This window comes from Jaculus jaculus, chromosome 11 (genome assembly GCF_020740685.1).
Source record: "Jaculus jaculus isolate mJacJac1 chromosome 11, mJacJac1.mat.Y.cur, whole genome shotgun sequence".
In the NCBI taxonomy this organism is placed as follows: Eukaryota; Metazoa; Chordata; class Mammalia; order Rodentia; family Dipodidae; genus Jaculus; species Jaculus jaculus.
The window spans coordinates 18,540,359-18,557,144 of record NC_059112.1 but is presented as its reverse complement, the minus strand read 5'-3'; the positions used below and the strand labels follow the sequence as shown (position 1 = coordinate 18,557,144).

Here is a 16,786-nt window from a genome sequence, read left to right as displayed (position 1 = left end):
AAATAAATAAATTTAAAAAAAATAATATAATACAGACACTCAAAACTGTACTCGTTCATTCACAAAGTTCCTAAAGTCTTCATAATGTCTCATGGCGTGTTCTGGGTAAAATAATTCCCCTGTGCTAATTTACCTCACAATCTATTATAGATGGCTACAAAATAATAAAAACAGTGACATATAAAATACAATTCAGAGGCCAGGCATGATGGCACACACCTTAATCCCAGCCCTCAGCAATGCTGTCCCAACTTCCTTAGGTAAAATATGGTGGCTACAGTGACTTCTGCATGGAGAGCAGCCTACCACTCCATGTTGTGTGGTCTGTGATATCAAGCAGTTAGAAAACTGTCCTTTAGTCAGGCATGGTGGCACATGCCTTTAATCCCAGCACTCCAGTGGCAGAGGTAGGAGGATCGCCATGAGTTTGAGGCCACCCTGCGACTACATAGTGAATTCTAGGTCGACCTGAACTAGAGTGAGACCCTACCTTGAAAAAAAAAAAAAAAAAAGAAAGAAAGAAGGAGGAAAGAAAAGAAGACTGTCCATTACTATAGCAACAAATTTCCTGCTGTTTTCCATGGAGTATGAGCCCCACAGTGAGATGTTCTCTCTGGGCCAGTGCATTTTCTGGTAAAGTCACATTGGGCTGTGTTCCATTGAAGTGTGTCCACATTAACAGCCTCATTTACTTTAGGAGTAGTAGAAATATTTCAGTGCCCTGAAAGCTGTGTTTATTGAATCTTTACCAGTCTCTATCATAATTATTTTCTTGTGTCCAAATATGGATGAGTCTAAAGAATAATGGCACTGTGTATGTGTGTGTGTGTGTGTGTGTGTGTGTGTGTGTGTGTGTGTGTGTGTATCTGTGAAATTTCAGGCAATAGTGAACTACCTATATGACAGTGGCCACATAAGATTGTAGTGAAACTGAAAATTCCTAGAATTTTTATGATAACTTTTCTATACAGATGCATATTTTCCACAAAGTTACAGTTACCTGCTTTGATGGCTCATATTGATTGTCAGTTTGACAGAATCTAGAGCCACCTGTGAGGGATTAAGTTAGATCAACCTGCAGGCATAGCTGTGACTAGATGACGTGAGGTGGGAAGGCCTACCTTAACGATGAGTGGCACCAGCCCATGCATTGGGATCCTGGGCTGTGTGAAAAGGACAGAGCTGGCTGACAATCCCTTCATCCCTGTCTGCTTCCTCACTGTGGACTGAATATCCCCAGCTCGCCTCAAGCTCCTGTCGCTAAGTGTCCCCTGCCGTGGTAGACTGTAACCTGAAACTGTAAGCTACAATGCCCTTCCTCCCTGAAGCTGGTTTTTGTCAGGTTTTGTTTCCCAGCTATGCCTATTCCACTTCATTACACGTCTAGAAAAGGATTTTTTTTAACTTTTTATTGAAAATGTTCATACATGTGCATAATGTGTTTTGATCAGAAACTTTCTGATCACCTTCTTTTGTCCCCTACCCATCATGCCCTTTTCAGCGAACCCCTTCTTCTTTCCAAGTAGCCCCCTCTTCTACTTTGATGTCTTTTTTAAAAAAATATTATTTATAGCCGGGTGTGGTGGCGCACGCCTTTAATCCCAGCACTCAGGAGACAGAGGTAGGAGGATCGCCGTGAGTTCGAGGCCACCCTGAGACTCCATAGTGAATTCCAGATCAGCCTGGACCAGAGTGAGACCCTACCTCGAAAAAAAAAAATTATGTATTTATTTATTTGAGAGAGAGAGAGGAGATAATGGACACACCAGGGCCTCTGGCCACTGAAAATGAACTCCAGATGCATGTGCCCCCTTGTGCATCTGGCTTATGTGGGTCCTGGAGATCCTCTGGCTTTTCAGGCAAACACATTAACTGCTAAGCCATCTCCCCAGATATGATGTATTTTATTACTGCCTTCCTCCACCATTTATGACTGATACTGACAGGTCTGATATTGTACAGATCTTTTGTAAGTAAGGACAGCTACTGTGAGCTCATGGATGCAACCGCTTCCAGACACATTAAAAAACACTTCTCCCCGTATTCTGGCTCTTACATTTTTTCCGTTCCCTCTTGCAAAATGTTCATGGGGGTGGGGGAGACGATAGAGATGTCTCGTTATTTCTGAACACTCAACTGCCACTTCTTCTCATCACTTTGATGGGTCTTGAGTATCCCCAGTAGTCAACACCAACTAAAAAAAAAAGCTTCTCTGACTGGGGGTAAAAGCAACATTAATCATGGGCCTAAACATAAATATTCAGAGGACAATTTGATGGGCATAGCAGTAATACCTTTCCCTCTAGGGCCTATGACATTTCCAGCTATAGACTTTTGATTAGGTTTTTGATACCAAGCATGAATTTCCTCTGCAGAGTGGCCCACGGATCCAATTATAAAGCAGTTGGTCACACCATACCTGTCAGGAAACTATAGTTCCAGGGGGCACATCTTGCCAAGCAGGCAGGCTGGGCATCTTGCAGGGTCCACTGTTGGTTAAGACTGTTGATGACTTTTTCTCCCCCAGCAACCTGCACAGCAATTTCCAGCCCTGTAACAGCTAGCCATCAGGGAGAAGGCTTCCAGCTCAGTTCAAGCTTTATTTCATAATTTTCTGCAGTATGTCTTGTCTTCAGCAATAAGGACTTACCATCTAGTTCTGATAAGCAACCAAGAACATTGTCAATAGTCTGTATTTGAGCGGGTGGCGGGCTTCAGGGACCTGCCTGACCAACAACTCACTGAGAGATATCCCAACCCTAACAGATAGGAAAGGAAGTTCTTAAAGTATCCACTTCATTCTACAAAAGAAATGAGGCACCACACACACACACAGACAGACAGACACACACACAGAGTGATAGAGAGAGAGACACACACAGAGACAGAGAGAGAGACACGCACACACACACAACAATTTTGTCAATGCAAAATGATTGGATTTATCCACTGTGGTAAATAAAATAGAGGAAAACTATAGGCAGAGAAATAGCAAACCTAGACTTATCACCACAATTGGACAGCAGTCAAGAAATGGCGGAAATATAGCCAATGTGTAAGATTCAAACTATTTGTAAAACAAAATCCTAAATTACTCCTTAGAAGATGTGCATCTTTTCCTGAAGTGTGAGGGAGGTTTTTCCAGTAGATATTCAGAGGAAGATCCAAGTTTCCTCAGGTCTTTCTTAGGTAACCCATCAATGTGGTTCATTAACATAAAGCATAACACCAAAGTAAAAATTTAGTAAAACAAGCCTGTTCGATCCAAAATAATGTTGCTGAGAGATCCAACAATCTATTTACCTTAATTGGAAAATAACCATTTGGAGTGTATACAGAGGCCAGGGCTGAAGAGTTTCCCTCAAAGGCAGAGCATTTGTCTAGCAAGTACAAAACCCTACTCTCAATCCCCACTACCAGGCAGCGCAGAAACAATTCAATGATCTGGCCTTCACCAGTCTCTTTCTAAGCATCGTTTACGGCAATGTTGGAAGCAAACTGATCACTTTAATATTCGGCAGACGCCGTGGTAGAGGTGACTGCGTTGCTGGTAGAGCCCCGTCACAAGCTTGGATCACCCATAAGCAGAGTGCAGTGTCGGCAGGGAGCGAGTGACGATGGAGCAACCTCATTGAACACACTTCAGACCTTGACATAAGGCTAAATTACAAACCCAACTTTAAAAAAAAAAAGTTTGTTCTGGGTCAAGCGGAAAATAGAGGTGAGAGAAGCTAGTGATGCTTTCCTGGAGAAGGAGAAAGAAGTTTCAGGCTAGGAGAAAAATATATCACCACACCAAGGAGGGCAAGGGGTATGGATAAAAAAAAAAAAAAAAAATCAGGGCTGGAGAGATGGCTTAGCAGTTAAGTGCTTGCCTGTGAAGCCTAAGGACCCCGGTTTGAGGCTGGATTCCCCAGGACCCATGTTAGCCAGACGCACAAGGGGGCACATGCGTCTGGAGTACTTTTTCAGTGGCTGCAGGCCCTGGGATCATGCCCATTCTCTCTCTCTCTCTCTCTCTCTCTCTCTCTCTCTCTCTCTCTCTCTCTCTTTCTCTCTCTCCCTCCCTCCCTCTTTCTCTCTGTCTGTTGCTGTCAAATAACTAAATAAAAATAAAGGAATTTGAGACCATTTGTGGTTTACAATGCAGTCCCAATGGACCAACTCTTAAAAATAATTCAACTTAACCTGCTATGGAAATGGGGACCTCTGGAGCTCGTTAGTTTACCAGTACAGCACCGGTTCGATAGAATTTTAAGCCACTGAACTCGGTGAGTGGATCTGTTTTGATGGCCTTCGCTAATTTGTTGAATGTGGGAAATCCCCTGCAGACTTTCTGACAGTTCCCAAGCTATAAATAATGTCCTCACCCAGGATTACCCATCGTTCTGAATCAGAGAGCAACTGAGAAGGACTGATGGACTTAATTCCAAACTGGCTCACAAACGCACAGCCTACCAATGTCTCCTAAAAAGCAGATGTTGCCTATGCAGAGGGGAGAGCACACTCAGAGTGGGAAAAGACTCCTGGGAGGAGACTTCCATCTCTTTTTATGGACAGAAACCGATTGCATTCCTTGTCGCCCAGGGCTACGGTGTGTTGTGCTTACACTGGGCGCTTCGCGGTTCTCCTATCCACTCTACGAAGCGAGCAACGTCATCAGCTTCCAGATGTGATCACAAAGGCCCCGAAATGTTAAGTAATTTTTCTCCGAGGGATACAATTACTTCAACCAAAAGATGTTGAACTAGTCCCTTTCTGACTCAAAAGCTAGTTTTGTGAAACAGACTAACTCTTGGTTACCTAGCTACAGGAGTCTATTCCCTCTTGGGTCCACCCTGCAGTGACCCATACAATACCACATCCCTCAACACTGCCCCTGCTGTTCCATCTAGGGCAGTTCAACAGTGAAAAAAAATGGTACAAGACGGGGGGGGGGGGGTATCATTGATCAGCTACCTCCATGGTACCCTACGGTTTGAGTACTAAAAGATGGTGTTTTGATTTTGTAATTATCTGTATTTCAGAGAATATTAAGAAGTGACCTTCTATAATGTGGAGAACATACATAGATCATATGTAACTGTTTGAATTTTTTTTTTTTTTTGAATCTTCACCATGTAATTTTGATTTCAGCAGAATATTTTCTTCTAGATTGGTAGACACATGCAGTCACACTGAGTTGGTTTGCCTGTTTGGGTTTTCTTTTCTTTTTGGATAGTTTGCTGCTTTTCCCATGCTAGTGATGGTTTAGTGAATGGAAAATGAGAGGTCATAGATTTCAGAGCATATATATGTTTGCCAATTTCATTCTAATGATTAATTACCGAGCAAAACAGAAATGTAATGGGGCCAGGAGTGTGGTGCGGTAGAGTACTTACCTATCATGCAAAAGGCTTAAGATTCCATTCCCAGGATAGGATTGAAAGAGGAGGGAGGGGGAAAAGGAAAAAAAGGAGGGAGGGAGGGAAGAAGGGATGGAGGAAGGAAGGAAGGAAGGAAGGAAGGAAGGAAGGAAGGAAGGAAGGAAGGAAGGAAGGAAGGAAGGAAGGAAGGAAGGGTGGGAGGGAGGGAGGGAGGGAGGGAGGAAGGGAGGGAGGAAATATAAAGATATAATAATAAATTCCATTCAATACGTACTTCTACTCTACTATTTTCTCTCAGAAAGCTGAAATACATTTTGAGGAAGATCATGGTAAGTAACTCCCTTGATATTCTCAACACAAATAAGTTTATAATTTGATTATTGCCACTTTATTGTTAGGGTGAAGCAAAGATAAAGTGTGAAGTTAATCACAAGACTGACAAGACTTTGAATTAATCTTCTAACATGTGAAGGAACATGTCCCCTTTACAACTTGACAGTGAGGTCATATAGGAGGAAGGATGTTGGCTCAACCAGTTATTTTACTCATTTATTTAACGAGAGAGAGAGAGAGGCAGATAGAGAATGGGTAGGCTAGGGCCTCTAGCCACTGCAAACAAACTCAACACATGTGCCCCCTTGTGCGACTGGCTTTAAATGGACACTGGGGAACCACGCCTAGGTCCTTTGCCTTTGCAGGCAAGGGCCTTAACGACTAAGCCATCCCTCCAGCCTTCAACCAGGTATTTTTATCTCCTCATTGATAAAAGGGATAATGACATATATTTGGTGCATAGAAGGTGCATAGACGGCATTTATTTTTATTTTTATTTTTTTCTCAGCCATAAATGTCAAAGCTTAAGAATTATCCAAGCGCTGTGTAGGAGGAGGGCACCTTATTCTCTCTTCTTCATCCCTCTCCATGCCTGTTAGCTGGTGTCGCGATTTGAACTTACTTGCTTGTTGTTGACCTTCACGTTCACATTTCTACGAGGTATTGCCTGTACTGTTGCTTCTTTATGTTACACATCACAATTTTCATACACTCTCTGATCCTTCCACCAACACACACACACACACACACACACACACACACACACACACACTTCCTTCCCTTTCTCCCCCCAAATCCTGGTATTTATTGATCAACCAGTATCTACCAGAGTTAGAATGTGAAAGTACTTTACAATAGCTCCCACAATAATCTACTGCTCTGAGGCTCATGGGTAAGAGACCTCCCCTCTATTCTGCAGTCCTGCTTCTAAAATCCCAGATTTCATCTGTTCATCCAGCCGTAGAGGCAGCAACTCCAGACTTCAGTGTTATTCAGTATCTACTACACCTTTACTTGTAACCCCTACCAGAGTTGGTAAATATTTGATATTGTAAGTATTTAATATATACTTAATAGAATCCCCAGTTATAACCAAATATTTTGTTATATCCAAAAATTCACATTTTCATTACGGCATGAACCTTGTGATAGCTCAGCAACCTAGTGTGCCATAGCTAAGTTCTCTTTCCTGTTCCAACTCTACTTGCTTCCCACTATTAAATTACCCACATATTTTTTTGTCTTACATACATGTTTCTCCTCAGACACCCAAGTATTGAGAACATACGTCCCACAATTTTGTGTTCTTGTGTTCCCACTTGAGCTGGCTGTCCTTCAAGTCTGCTCAGACCACTGTCACCTTAAAATTTCTGTTCCCACAATCCTTAGCATTTCTGATTCTCTTTTATTTTGGAAAATCTGTTCCCTGAATTTCGTGTCTTCCTTAAGTTTTTCCCTGGTACACACCGTCCCCTAGTAGCCTACGGAAGATACCGTTTCAAGTAAACTATATAAAACCGTGTGTGCCTGACAATACCTTTAATCTCTGACAATTGATAGAATTGAAGTCTATGTGACATCTATGCTAAAAATTAACTTCCCTCACATAGTCGAAGTCAGTATTCCAGTGACTTCCAGCTTCTAGTGTTGCCAATAATGAAATCAATGCTAGTCTACTTCCTGAACATTTATATATGGATAGTTTTTTTTCTCCTTTGCCAACATTTTTGACCCTACTCTCTGTTCTATAATATATTAAGTTTTATAGTGATGAGCTTGTTATGAACCTCTTGGATTATGTTAAATAATAGAGGAGCCTTGTGGCCTGGTACCATCTGGAATAGTCTCATGCTTAAAATACTTAGGTTTGGTTTCTTTCACTTGGCATTTAATGTGCATTTAAACTTCCCCCATGTTTTTTTTTTTTTTTTCATAGCTTGGTGTTTCATTTTGTTGTGTTGCTGAACAATATTCCATTATCAACATACCCTATAATTAATTTACCAATTAAAAGAGATTTTCGTCTCTTCCGTGTTTGGGTATAATGAATAAAGTTGTTGAAAACATTTTTTTTTTAATTTTTTTGTTCATTTTTATTTATTTATTTGAGAGCAACAGTCAGAGAGAGAAAGAGGCAATTAGAGAGAGAGAGAGAATGGGCGCGCCAGTGCTTCCAGACACTGCAAACGAATTCCAGATGCATGCGCCCCCTTGTGCATCTGGCTAACGTGGGTCCTGGGGAATCGAGCCTCAAACCGGGGTCCTTAGGCTTCACAGGCAAGCGCTTAACCACTAAGCCATCTCTCCAGCCCTGAAAACATTTTTATGTGGGTTTGTGCACAGAAATAAACTTTCAACTAATTTGAGCAAAAACCAATGACTGTGATTACTTGATCACATAATAATTTCACATTTAGTTGTAAAGAAACATTATTGTTTCTTTATCATTTTGTATTTCTACCAACAATAACTAAATTAATTCCTATATTAATTAACTTTCTCATTGTTGTGACCCAATGCCTTTCAAAAGAACTAAAGGAAAGAAAAGGTTATTTTGGCTCATAGGTTGAGGTTACAATCTGTCATACAGGGGAAGACATGGGGGCAGGAAGTGAGGCAGCTGGTCACACTGTGTCTGCAGACAGGGAGTAGAGCGACGTCATGGAGGGAAGACAGGACAGGAAGTGAGGCAGCTGATCACACTGTGTCTGCAGACAGAGAATAGAAGGACATCATGGAGGGAAGACAGGACAGGAAGTGAGGCAGCTGGTCACACTGTGTCTGCAGACAGGGAGTAGAGGACGTCATGGAGGGAAGACAGGACAGGAAGTGAGGCAGCTGGTCACACTGTGTCTGCAGACAGGGAGTAGAGATATCATGGAGGGAAACAGGACAGGAAGTGAGGCAGCTGGTCACACTGTGTCTGCAGACAGGGAATAGAGCGACGTCATGGAGGGAAACAGGACAGGAAGTGAGGCAGCTGGTCACACTGTGTCTGCAGACAGGGAGTAGAGTGACGTCATGGAGGGAAGACAGGACAGGAAGTGAGGCAGCTGGTCACACTGTGTCTGCAGACAGGGAGTAGAGCGACGTCATGGAGGGAAGACAGGACAGGAAGTGAGGCAGCTGGTCACACTGTGTCTGCAGACAGGGAGTAGAGTGACGTCATGGAGGGAAGACAGGACAGGAAGTGAGGCAGCTGGTCACACTGTGTCTGCAGACAGGGAGTAGAGATATCATGGAGGGAAACAGGACAGGAAGTGAGGCAGCTGGTCACACTGTGTCTGCAGACAGGGAGTAGAGTGACGTCATGGAGGGAAGACAGGACAGGAAGTGAGGCAGCTGGTCACACTGTGTCTGCAGACAGGGAGTAGAGTGATGTCATGGAGGGAAATAGGACAGGAAGTGAGGCAGCTGGTCACACTGTGTCTGCAGACAGGGAGTAGAGCAACGTCATGGAGGGAAGACAGGACAGGAAGTGAGGCAGCTGGTCACTCTGTGTCTGCAGACAGGGAGTAGAGCGATGTCATGGAGGGAAGACAGGACAGGAAGTGAGGCAGCTGGTCACTCTGTGTCTGCAGACAGGGAGTAGAGCGATGTCATGGAGAGAAACAGAACAGGAAGTGAGGCAGCTGGTCACACTGTGTCTGCAGACAGGGAGTAGAGTGATGTCATGTAGGGAAGACAGGACGGGAAGTGAGGCCGCTGGTCACACTGTGTCTGCAGACAGGGAGTAGAGCGACATCATGGAGGGAAGACAGGATGGGAAGTGAGGCAGCTGGTCACACTGTGTCTGCAGACAGGGAGTAGAGCGATGTCATGGAGGGAAGACAGGACAGGAAGTGAGGCAGCTGATCACACTGTGTGTGCAGACAGGGAGTAGAGTGACGTCATGGAGAGAAGACAGGACGGGAAGTGAGGCAGCTGGTCACACTGTGTCTGCAGACAGGGAGTAGAGTGACGTCATGGAGGGAAGACAGGACAGGAAGTGAGGCAGCTGGTCACACTGTGTCTGCAGACAGGGAGTAGAGTGACGTCATGGAGGGAAGACAGGACAGGAAGTGAGGCAGCTGGTCACACTGTGTCTGCAGACAGGGAGTAGAGCGACGTCATGGAGGGAAGACAGGACAGGAAGTGAGGCAGCTGGTCACACTGTGTCTGCAGACAGGGAGTAGAGCAACGTCATGGAGGGAAGACAGGACGGGAAGTGAGGCAGTGTGTCTGCAGTGAGGTAGGAGGGTGATTGATGCTGGTGTTCGGCTTGCATTCTCCTTATTTTTATATTCAGACTGGGACGCAGGCCCATGGGAAGATGCTTCCCACATTCAGGGAAGCTTTCCCTCTTCAATTTAACCTTTTAGGAAAATCCTCAGCATCATTTTCAGAGCTGTGTTTCCATGGTGATAAGAAACCCATTATTTTTAATGTTTTATTTTTCTTTATTTCTTTGAGAGAGAGAAAAAAATAGTAAGAGAGAGAGAGAGAATGGGTGTGCCATGGTCTCCAACCACTGCAAAATAACTCCAGATGCGTTTTCCCTTTGTGCATCTGGCTTACATGGGTCTGGAGAATTAAACCTGGGTACTTTGGCTTTACAGGTAAGCACCTTAACTACTAAGCCATCTCTCTGGCCCTGAAACCCATTACTGACATCAAGATTAACCATCTCAGGTGGGGCATGGATGTGCAAGCCTTTATTCCCTGCACTCTGGAGGGAAAGGTAGGAGGATTGCCATCAGTTTGAGGCCATCTAGTGAATTCCAGGTCAGCCTGGACTAGAGCCAGACCCTACTTCAAAAACAAAGCAATCACGAAAACAAAAAATAATAATAATAACCATTTCAGATCCTGTTCCTCCCTTTGCTTGCTGGCATTTGGTGTCACCAGTGCTGTGGATTTTAACCATTCTAGTACAGATGCAGAGACAATGCATGGCTTTTTCAGTGGAAAATTATGAGGTTGGGAATCTTTTCATATTTGTTACCACATATTAGTTAAGAGGTGTGTGTTGCAGTCTTTGTCTGTTTCTTCATCGAGTTGTTCTTTGTTTTGTCTTGACTTTTAATTTTTTTTTATATTTTAGATGTCAGTCACTTATCAGACATGCATTTTGTATCACTTTATTGTAACACATTTTGGAAGGATTGCATTAATATAGTGGATAACTAAAATTTTTTCTTTAAATAAAAAGGTAAATAGCACAAGATGAGTTATTTCTATCACATCTGCTGGTGCCCAGGAGACATCACAGAAAAAGAGGCTATTTTAAACTTGAGTTCTGCTTTCACTACTAACCTGACAGCCTGCTCCATAGAGACGGGAGTAGACACTGTGAAAGGAAGATGGGGAGAGGTGATACGAGATTTAAGATTATAACCTAATGAGAATATGACCGCCACGTGATATGTTCATACAGTAAAGTTCATAATTAATTCAAAAAAATTTAAGGGACTGGATAGATTGATCAGCTGTTCAGATGCACAAAGTGGCACATGTGTCTGGAGTTTGTTTGCAGTGGCTAGAGTCCCTGGTGTGCCTATTCATTCTCTCCCTCTCTCTCCCTCTCTCTCTCTCTCTCTCTGTGTGTGTGTGTGTGTGTGTGTGTGTGTGTGTGTGTGTGTGTGTCTTCCCTCTGTCTCTCTCTGCTTGCAAATAAATTTAATATTTAAGGAAATAATTTAAAAGGTAAATACTGAGATGTGCCACATACTATCTTTCAATACCATCCAGATTCATTCTTTCTTTACCATTTTTCTTTTTTTTAATATTTTATATTCAATTATTTATTTGAGAGAGTGAAAGAGACAGAGTGAGAGAGAGCAAATAGGCACGCCAGGGCCTCCAGCCACTGCAAACAAACTCCAGATGCATGCACCACCTTGTGCACCTGGCTTACATGGGTCCTGAGGAATCACACCGTGGTCCTTTGGCTTTGCAGGCAAGCACCTTAACAGTTAAGCCATCTCTCCAGCCCCCTACCATTTTTCTTAATACAGTGTTTTCCACTGGCAAAGTCTTTATGTAAATACAAGCCAGCAAATACCTATTTTTGTTTCCTAAGATGGCATTCCATAGGCATCAGTGTTCCCCTGGCTTTTCCCATGAGAACACACCTCAACACCTCAACACTCCTCTAAGCCCCATCTTACTACAGCTCTGCCCATTGTTCACAGAGGTGCCTCTTGTTCCATCATGTGGATGTTCCATGGTTAAGACCAAGGGTTCCTTGTCACTGCACTGTCATTGCTACGATTAAGGGTACCTTGTTTCATTGCTGAGAATTTTGGAATCCCCATAATGAAAGCTAGGCACCTCTTAGCTTTCTCCCTGGTTTTTCCCAAAACCACCTTATGTTTGAAGTTCTTGGATGTACTGATAGTTCCCCTAATCCATTTGCTTGCCAGCCTCCAGAATTTCTTTAGTTCAGCACTGATTTGCATAGCTGGATCATCCTGAAGCAGAGGAGCGTGTCCCCGAATGGGTAGAGGTCTGTGAGTAACTTCATGTCCATCTGAGACATTTCTACCATATCATTCCAGAGGTTGATCATATTCTCTCAGCCTGAAGAGATACCATTTTCACAAATGAAAATCATCTTAGGTAGGATGAGACATGAGATAAAATTATTTAATCCTGTAGTAAGTAAAACAGAGAAACAGTATCTCCTCAGGACCTCCCGGGGTCATTGTGCAAGATGGTAAGTGGCTTTCTGTGGCTGTTGGCATCCCTATCTCTGGCTTTAGCTGTTATCATATCACTCAGGCCCCAGATTTCAACTCCACGGGCCTAATTGTTGCCTTCCTAATTTATAGAAATTGTTACCACCAGTAGAGCAGATACATCCCCGAGGGGAGCAGTGATTTTCCTGCTGTACACTCAAATGGACCAAGTCATTTGGTTCATCAACTGTGTGAGTCACAAGGACTTGCTCCTTAGAGGCTTGTTGAGCAGAGGTTAGGTTTGGGCCATACACTCAGAGAAAACACAGCTCTACAATTTTCCAGTAATGTCACCTTCAGCAAACCACTTAGCCCTTTTAACCCTCTATTTCCTCACCTATTAAGTCATATATCCACCTCACAGGCTTGCTGTGGGGCTGGAAGGGTTGCAAGCAGCCAGCACAGGGCCTGAGGCCCCGTAATCATGCAAAGGAAGTATCTGCTCCTATGGCGTGTAACGTTCTGCATAGTATTTAGCAGGAATTCAACAACTAATTGAAGTACTGGGTTGAATGGATGAAGGAATACTTCGCTTTAACAAGTAAACTCAACTTTATTAAGGTCTTCCAAGTAGCTTGTGAACTATACGAATAAAGAAGGTGACCATATCTGTAGTCTTCCTTTCTGTTTCATTGGTGCCAGGCACAGACGTGGCACATAGCAGAAATTGACAATCGAGCAGCCACACTTACCAATAAAGGAACAAGCAAACAGACATGTCTGGTTCACGCTCATATTCAAGAGGATAGAACGCTGTTTTTCTTTTTTCAGGAAAACTATTGATTACACATTTTCTGTTTCTCATACTCTGGTCTGTAAACATTCCCTTCCAAGGAACAATTTCAGAGCAAAGATTTCTCTGCTGTCCTTATGCAAACTGATACTTCCTTGACCTCTGGTCTGCAGCCCTGCCTGACCAGTTACATTTATGCTAAAAATAAAGGAAGACATTCAGAAACAAGGGGAGACATGGAGTAACGATGGGCTTCGGAGTTGGAAAGCATATGCCATGAGTCAAATAGACTTTTATTTAAATATATTTTTATTTGAGAGAGAGAGAGAGAGAATGGACATCCAGGGTCTCCAGCCACTGCCAACGAACTCCAGATGCATGCGGCCCTTTGTGCATCTGGCTTATGTGGGTCCTGGAGAGTCAAACCGAGATCCTTTGGTTTTGCAGGCAAATGCCTTAACCACTAAACCACCTCTCCAGCCCTAAATTCACTTCTTTCTTCTCAGTTGAGGATGCTGGTTTGATTCAGCAAGAAAAAGCAGGTCACCGACCTCAATAAAAATAGTTCAGAGACTTGATTGTGTTGTTATGTTGCTTTTTTAAACAAGTTCCTTTTCCCAAAAAGTTTCCATAATGTTATATTAATACTATATATAACCCAGAAGAAGAAGAAACACAAAACAACTGACATTTATTTGTTATTGTTTTACAGATAAAAATCTAATAAAATCCTATAGAATATTGTTCCATTGATCTTTTTAGTGCCCTTGGAAGCCAGGGAATATTTACAGTAGTTTTGCTTCATCCTATATGGCCAACCTTGTGTTATGTCCAATTCCCTCACACATCCTTTATGGTCGGACATTTATTGCTATGCTTGTTCTACAAATGGAGAGGCCAAGACTCCTGGTAAAGAAACTTGCCCATGACACTAAGCAAAAAGTCAAGGTATAAGCCTCATTCTTTCTCATTTAAAAGCTCATGTTGTTGTTGTTGTTGTTTTTTTTTTTTTTTCCAGTGTTTCTCTTTTTCTCCAAGGACACTTAAGGAAGCATTTTCATAGCAATTAAAAAAAAAAAAAAACTTTTATGTAAGGCTCATCATGCCTAAGTCCCTAACATACATCAGTTAGGAAGGTGACAGTGAGTTTGGGAGTTACTATGGACAGATGTGATTGAAAACAAAAGATGGGATTGAAATAAGATTATTAAAAAAAATGGACATAAATTGGACATGTGGGCACACTCCTTTAATCCCAACACTAGGGACGCATGTGTCACCTTGTACATCTGGCTTATGTGGGTCCTGGGGAATTGATCCTAGGTCCTTTGGCTTCACAGCCCTAGCTTTGTGTATTTTAAGAATTACTTTAGGGCTGGAGAGATAGTCTAGTGGTTAAGGCATTTGCCTACAAAACTAAAGGACCTCAGTTTGATTCCCCAGTACTCATGTAAGCCAGATGCACAAGGTGGCACATGCATCTAGAGTTCATTTGCAGTGGCTGGAGGCCCTGGTGTGGCCATTCTTTCCCTCTTCCTCCCTCACTGCCTCTCTCTCTCCTTTCCTCTTTCTCTGTCAAATAAATACAATACAATACAATGCAATGCAATGCAATGCAATACAATACAATACAATAAAAAAAGAATCACTTCATGTATCAAAGAGGACTGATAAGTCTGCAAGGAAAACTGCAGAGCCCCCGAGGATACCTGAGGTTATCACTCATGTCCAAAGGCAATCTGGCGGTGGAATTGTTTCTGTATATGTCTGTGTCCATATTTCCTCTTCTTGTAGGAGCACTGTTCATAATGCTTTAGTGATCAACCTAATGAACTCATGTGAACTTATTTACCTCTGTACAGATTTTATATCTGAGTATTGCCCCACATTGGAATTAGAGCTTCAGTATATGAAGAAGAGGTGTGCACTTGCCATAAAGTAGTTATTTCAATGAATGTAAAGACAGTGTGAAATCACTCCAGTGTGAATGTCATCTCAGGCATGAGTCTCGTCTACAGCCATATCACACTGAACTGGCCCCATCTCTCCTAATCTCGGGAGCTAAGCGGGGTCAGGCCTGGTGAGTGCATGAATGGGAGGAAGGTTAGGTTATTTCTCACAGGTGGTACGTCAAGGATGAGTTCATTACAGTCCTGTGGCTGTACACCTCCTGGGAGAAGCTGATAAAAACACCCTGGCATTGTAGAATGGAAATGAGCCATTCTTCCTGCACCAGCACTGGGCTCTGGGCTGTAATGAGACAGCGCTTGCAAACATTTCCAATCTCCATGGGACCGCTGAAGACTGAGTCTGAAGGACTCTCCTTAACAGTAAACCTCTACTGGGAACATTGTGATTTTCCTCCTATGGCATATTGTTATTCAGTGATTTCAAGGAAAGGTAGTGTTTAGAAAAACCACCATAACTCTTCTTCAATTTATTGAATCGCAGTGACTCTTAAATATATATATTATATAATATATATATATGATATAAAAAAGAATGGTCCTTTACTCTTTCCTATGTTTCTAACACCATTTTCTGTAACACTAATCCTGAGGAAGATATTTAAATTTTTGGACAAGGCCCGGGCACATGGCTCAATGGATAAAGTGCTCTCTGCTCCAACCTTAAGTTCCTGAATTCGGATCCTCAGAACTCATCTGCAGCCAGACAGTGTAGTAGGTATCTGCAATGTACCTTCACCCAAAGAGAAAAGACAAGGGGTGCTGTCCGAAGCCTGGGGGTCAGCTAACCTGGCAAACACCACAGTGAACACTGAGATGCCATCTCAAAACCCACCATTGCCTGCTGACATCTGTGTGGCACATGTGTGCCCACATTCACCCACATTAGCCAGCACACACACACACACCCTCACAAGCACACGAAAAAATGTTTTCCGATGGAATGTGCCTGTATTCCAAGTCTACGTTTCTATTAACACCCAAATTTACATATTTCCATCAAGGAAAAACAGATGGTCATTTGTGGTCAAAAAAGACCCTAACGGGCAGATTGGAAAGATGGCTCAGTGATTAAAAGTACTTCCTAGCCAGGCATGGTGGCGCACACCTTTAATCCCAGCACTCAGGAGACAGAGGAAGGAGGATCACTGTGAGTTCAAGGCCACCCTGAGACTACATAGTGAATTCCAGGTCAGCCTGAGCTAGAGTGACCCTACCTCAAAAAACCAAAAGAAAAAAAAGTACTTCCTGCTCAAGCCTGAGGGCCACTGGGACCAGTGAGTCTTATCCTCCTTAAGCAGCTGGGCACAGCCATGCATGTCTGAAACCCCAATTTCGTGGAAGCAGAGACTGGAGAATCACTGAGGCTCACAAAATTGCCAAGGCTCTGGGATCAGTGAAGAGCCTCTATCTCAAGGAAACACGTGAGTGAGCTATGGAGGAGGACACCATTGTTATCTTTGCACACACATGTGTACATCACATATGCATACACACATACCACATCACATATACCACACACCCACACACCACATCACACCTACTACTGCTGCTGCTACTACTATTACACACACACACACACACACACACACACACACACAAAGGATAAAAAAATAATAATGTGAAAACACTTGCTATAATGTAAAGGGGCTTGAATATTAGTTTTTA

General features: G+C 42.9%; 1 protein-coding gene across 2 annotated transcripts in view; it reads left to right on the top strand.

Annotated features, from left to right (window-relative positions):
• Nucleotides 1–16,786, top strand: part of Gabrb1 (gamma-aminobutyric acid type A receptor subunit beta1) — a 409,215-nt gene that overhangs the window by 323,912 nt on the left and 68,517 nt on the right. The window lies entirely within an intron of this gene.